This window comes from Aythya fuligula, chromosome 23 (genome assembly GCF_009819795.1).
Source record: "Aythya fuligula isolate bAytFul2 chromosome 23, bAytFul2.pri, whole genome shotgun sequence".
Classification (NCBI taxonomy): domain Eukaryota; kingdom Metazoa; phylum Chordata; class Aves; order Anseriformes; family Anatidae; genus Aythya; species Aythya fuligula.
Genome location: NC_045581.1, coordinates 2,825,578 through 2,831,905, shown reverse-complemented (window position 1 = coordinate 2,831,905; position 6,328 = coordinate 2,825,578).

The window sequence follows — 6,328 nt, the reverse complement described above, 5'->3', positions numbered from 1 at the left end:
CTGGCTGGAAGGCAGATGCAGCCCTGTGAGCCTCCCAAAATCCCGGCTGCAAACAACACCCACCGGCAGCGCCTGTCCTGTGCCACGGGGATCCCGGCTGCCTCCTGCCACACACACATGAGCTCTGCTGTTGCTTACGTGCAGGTTTCTTGCTTAAGTCAAGCATTTTGTTTAGTTTCAAAGCTACAGCTATCAAAACAGGCCCTGTGTGCTTCATGAACAAGCTCTAATCTGACCTGTTCGCTCAGATTTAGATTTGCCATGCCTTTATCCCGTCATTTAGCTTGATTCAATCAGAAAATTAAACAAACAAACAAACAAACAAAAACCTTCACACAAGATAAGCCAAAAGCTGCTAAACTTAAAATTAAATGTCCTTTCTAAGGAGGGAAAGTATTTTGCCTGTAAGTTGAGCCATCCTCTGGGAAGCACTCTGCCACATTTATAAGTTAAAGTGCAGAAGAGAAGGAATTAAACTTTAAGGACAAATCCAACCATCATGACAGAAGCTCAGCTGCCACCTCTGCAGTGACGGACACGTGGCTCTAACCCCAGCTGGGCCATGGCAGATCTCTAACCGGGATGTTCTGCTCAAAACCACGCCAACATTGGAGCGTACCAGTCTGCCCATCAAGGCATTCCCAGCACCTTTCTGTATCACAAGAGCACATCTGCACGCACCCTTTACCTGCTGAGCACAGTCTACTACTAATTAGGGAGGACGGGGTCTGCTGGGATCCCTGGTCGCTGCAGCTGCTAATTGATTCCAAGCGCCGAGCTGCCAGCGTTCATTCCCAAGCAGTTGGGCATTTTTCCTCCCGGTCTCTGATCTAATTCCTCTACCCACTGTGCCACCCTCTTCCCTCTCCCCTGCCTCGGGTGGCACGTGGCACTGAGACACGCTGCTGGAGGCTTGAGAAAGATGGGAATGGATTAAATACCATAAACTAGGGGAGAGGGAGCAGGGTATGTGCGGGGCAGAACTGACACCGCAATTCAGGAATGTCCTCGTTATCCTACAGGAGATTATAAAGGTGCACAGCAGCTGCTGCTGCATTTCAGTGTGGTTTTGGCCCAGTCTATGTTCTCCTGAAGTTCAACCCACTTGCATCGGCTCCCAGCATCAGGCCTGCTGCACCTCTCACCTCTCAAAAAAATACCATGGCTCATATGGAAGAGGACAAGGGGTTACTCTGAGGCTGTACCCTCAAATTTATACCCCTACAATACAACACCATCATCATCCCTTGAAGCGTTCAGACTAAAAGCTTTGCAGGATGAAAGAAGGGAGGTAAGGGAGAGCTAGACCTCCTACAGATGAAACAAAATTTCAAGTCAACCATTACAAACCGAAATTGCAGATGCTTTTTAAAATAAATTCCAGGTGCTACTTTACATACAGTCCAAAGACGAATGGTCCCACCACTTCCTTAAAGTTCCAGCAAATAAAGAAGGGGTGGAAAAATGCACAGGCAATCAGTGCCCAGCACACGGCATGCTTGAGGCGAACAAAACACGCCCTCAGGCCAGAAGAAGTCAGCTGCTCAGGAACTGTCTGCACAGTACACGTGTTCGTAACCACTCCTCATGCCGCAGCTTACCTGTCACAGCAATAAAAACAACGAAGGCAAGACAAATTCACTTCAGCCAGGAGAAGTGGAACTGATGCTATGCAACCTGCCTGTCGGTTGTGCTGAGCTGAACTGGGCAGGAAACATCCAGGCTCTGGTTCCATCTCCATGCTCATGGTAAGTTACAATTTATTTGACACACGTTCAGCCTTTGTGGCATTACTCGCAGAGTTAAGGTGCCATCAATTTCAGGCCAAAACTAAAGCACAGAGGACAAAAACGTCCCCCGTTATAATTGCACCAGTAATTACTTTATAAGCCTCCGATCCAGCAAATCACCCTGGGGGCTCGTACTAATTATTATCCCGTATCTTACAACACCAGGTAGAAACTTTCAATGAGGAAAAGACTCTCCCGACCCCAAAAACGTGCAGTCCAGCTAGATGGGACAGGGAAGAGCAGGGAAGCGTGGCTCTGGAGGCACCGCTCTCCTCTCCGCTGTGTTTCTGTCTTACCAGACAATAAGACCAAACATCAGCTCTTTATCCCTTAATCCCGACTACAAACGTGTGTAAGGTTGTGTTATTTTTTATTATTTTTTTTTAAACTCACCTAGGCAGTATTTGAATGAATTACTGGAAGTGTTTTCATATTAAAAATCTAATCCAATTCCTCGCAGCGCTGAGTGTCAATAAAACTGTCCTAATCCCATTCTTCTGCACATCAAGCATCATTAAGACCGTCCCATGCTAATCTTTATGCGGAACACTGATCAATATTTTTGAAGTCTTAAATTTATCCCCGTGTTTATCTGGCACCGGCCTTCCCTCTGTTCGTAAAAACTTGGTATTATTCGCTCTGGCCTTTTCTTCTGGAGAATTTGCTTTCGGAAAGCTTGACGGCATTACTTCCTCGTGTTAAATCTCAATCTCCGAACTGAAATCTTGGCTCAGGCAGCAAAATCCTCTCCGTTATTCCCTTGTCTTGGACCATTTCGGGGTTCGCTCACGACAACCCCAGCCCCGCTCCCCTCAGCCCCTCCGCAGGACACGAAAACCCCAGGAGATGAATTATTTCAGAAAACTTCTCCCCACGGCCACCACACCGCTGGCACCGGGCACTGGCGGCAGCGGCCCCGCGACGCCCCCTCAGCGTTTTGGGGTCTCGCTGAGGTACCGGGGGGCACCAACCGCCCCCCCCCAGCCCCGCGCTCCTCAAACCCCCCTCAGGGGGCGGCTCCAGGTCCGGACACGACCCCCGGACCCTCACCGGGACCCCCTCAGCCCTCGGGGGGCGTCGAGCAGCCGAGGGGCCGAGCGCTGCCGTTCCCCCCCCCCCCCCGCGCCTCAGGAGCCCGTCCCGGCCGCCCCCCGCCGCCGGAGGCGCCATTTCCCTCAGCCCCTCATCCTCAGCCCGCCCCCCACAGCCCTCCCCGAGCCCCCTCAGCCCCGCCGCAAGATGGCGGCGCCGCCTCCCCCAGCCCTCCACCGCCACTCACCGGCGGCCCGGCACGGCCCGGCCCGGCACGGCCCGGCCTCCCCCGGCCCTCCCCGCGCTTCTCTTTGCGCCTCAACTCCGGCAACAAGCGGCTCCCGCGGCCCGCTGCGCGCATGCGCCCAAACACCCGGCCCCGGCCACAGCCCCGGCCCCGGGCACGGCTCCGCTCAGGGCAGGGAGGGGCCGGGGCGGCGGCGGGGGCGGGACGGGGCTGAGGGGACTGGGGATACTGGGGGGACTGGGGGCACTGGGGACGCTCGGGGCACTGGGAGGACAGGGTGCGCTGTGAGATATGAGGAGGACTCGGGGGACTGGGAGCACTGAGGCACTGAGGAGCTTTGGAGCGCTGATACTGGGGGCAGTGGGGACACTGGGAGATACGAGGAGGACTGGGGGGACTGGCGGATACTGGGAGCAATGGGGACACTAGGAGCGCGGGGAGGACTGGGGGACAGTGGGAGAGACAGGACACGGCACTGGGTGGACTGGGGGACGCTGGGAGATACTGGGGGCACTGGGGACACTAGGGCACTGGGAGGACTGGGAGGGACACTGGGAGATACCAGGAGCACTGGGGACTCTAGAGGCACTGGGACACTGGGAGCACTGTGGGACACTGGGAGCAATCAGGGCACTGGGAGCACTGGGACATACTAGGAGCACAGGGGAAATTGGGGACACAGGGAGCACTGGGGACACAGCACTGGAGGACAGTAGGGGCTGTTGGGACACTGGAGGCACTAGGGGACACTAGGGGCACTGGGGACACTAGAGGATACTAGGGGCATGGGGGGTTATAGAGGTGCTGAGAGCACTCTGTGCACTGGGGACACTGGGAGCACTGGGGGTTATCGGGGTGCTGGGGATACTGGGACAGGGGGACACCGTGGTACTGGGCACATTGGGGACTCTGGGGCCTGTCACAGAGCTGAACAGCTCCAGCTCACCGAGGGTTTTGCAGCACACGGCTGCCCAAAATGGCAGTGGGGAAGCGGAGACCTCCACATCCAGCCAGCGGTGGCCGAGGCACTGCCCTCTGTCACCAGTTCCCCCATCAGTTATTAATAGAAACTACTTCACCCTCCCGTCTCATTTTTCTTTTCATCTGAGAACGTTGGTTTTGTTTGGATTTGAATTTTGAAACAATAAAAGAAGCGGTGGTATTTTTTTAATGGCACTTTTTTTTTTTTTCTTTTTTCCTCTAGTAAGACGGGAAAAAGTATGAGCAGGCCCCAAGCTGTGACAACTTAAACGCAATGGGATCTCAGGAAAATAATAAATGAGACTTGCAATGGCTCGTTTGAAACACACATCATAATATTCCTCATCCCTAGAGTGAGGCACATAAAACAGCCGTCTTTAAAATTAACTCAGAGAACAAATATTTCTCCCCTCATCTGCATCAGCAAGTTACATCTAAAACACGGGGCCCTGCAGGCTCCGGGCACTCACTTGGTGCTGCTGAGAGCTCCCTTTCAGGGCTCCTCACCCTTTTCACACCGGTTCAAGACTTTCCATCCTCGGAGCTCTCCTACACTTTGCATTTCCCCTGTAGGATCTGTCTCCCCCCACTAATCCAGATTTTGGGGCTTTTTCTCAGAGTATCAGTGCAGGTATCGCCATCCTCCAGCTGGCACCTCCCATTTTTTACATTGCTTTTCATTCTTCAAAGTGAAATGTTGGGATGTTCTGCTGGTTCTTCCTCTCCAACCATGCATGCACCATCAATATTATTATTATTTTTGTTGCCGTTTCTGTTGTTATGCTCCTTGTGACTGCACCAGGCTGCCATGCAGCGCTGGGCTAGCAGCAGGGGAAGCTGCAGCCTGGAAACTGCAAAGTGCACTTGGCCAAAGCTTTTGATGCAAGAATTACTCTTCCATTCAAAATTAGCAGGGAAGACTCACTCAGTGATGTTCAGAACCGAACATTAAGTTCACCCCTGCAACAGAACCAAATGTTAAATTCACTGCAGGCACCCAAAACGAGCAGCAACACGGCTCCTCTCACCTCAGCAGTGCTCTGCAGCATTGTCTAAGCCATAGGCATAAGACAAAAAGAAAAAAGCCTTTTATTTTCAGCTCTGTTGTTTTGCCTTTTTAAAATGCTGCAGGCACATTACAGGAGGTTTAGTGGGCTCACGTTCTCCCAGGGCAAATTTTGGGTGATGCCCAAAGCCAGCACCTTGAAACCCGCTCCCTGAGCACCTCCGCTGGCTCCTTGAGCTGTCTGGCACATGCCACAATTCGATGGGATTTCTTACCATAACAGACAGCATTTAGGTACTTGATAGATCATTACAGGAGGCACAGCAGCTGCTGCTGCTTTTTCTTCTCCCACTGCTTTTCAGAACAGCTCTGAGCAGGGCTGTTGGGAAGGTTGGGAAGGCCTCAGTCTTGGAAAGAAGCAGTGAGCCTGGGGTCCTGCAGAGCCCACCAGCAATGACCATCATCATCTCAGCCCCTGGGCTGCAACGGGGCCACGACTCTGTCCTTGGACAACACAATCCCACACAACCAGGCCAGGGCATAGGGGATGAGGATGCTTCTGGAGTCACCACCCCGCAGGCAGGAAGTGGAAGAAATAAGGCTTTATTTTTTCTGTTTTTATACAAACTTTTGCAGCTTTTGTAAGCAGAGGAAGCAACCCCTTTTATGTGCTAAATCGTGCTTTAAAGATTGGTTTGCTCAAACCTGCTTTGTGGTGGAAGAAAGCCCCAGCTGAGGCTAGGAGCAGGGTAAGGGGGTTAGAGCTTGCTTTGTTCAATGGCTCAGCACAGCTATGGCCTGCCCAGGGCATCACTGGGCCCCTCCAGAGCACCAAACAGCCCCAAACAAGCATTTTGCTGATCCTGCTGCCAGTGCGGGGACTCTTCTCTGGGAAGGCACTGGGGTATTTGATACTCAAGGAAGAGCCACAGCCCGAGAACCAGGGCAGCAGCCTCATTGTGCAGCTTTCTGATGGTTGAAGCTGATGAAATCTCCTCCTTGCTGCACTTCTGCCTCTGTTCCTTCCCCCACGTCCCTTCTGGGCTGCCACCAGCCCCGCAGCACAAGCAGCAGCCATGCCACCTGCCCACAGCTCCCAGGCTTGTTTGGCACTTGGTGGGCACAGCCCGGGTTGTGGCAAGCTGCAGGCAGCCCGAGGAGGACCCACGAGGCTGAGAGCAGCTTGCCCTGGTGATGGGGATGCTGCTGCTGCTGCCAGGCTTGCTCAGTTCCTTCCCTCCCAACTGGATGCATCTAGGAGCAAACCAAAGC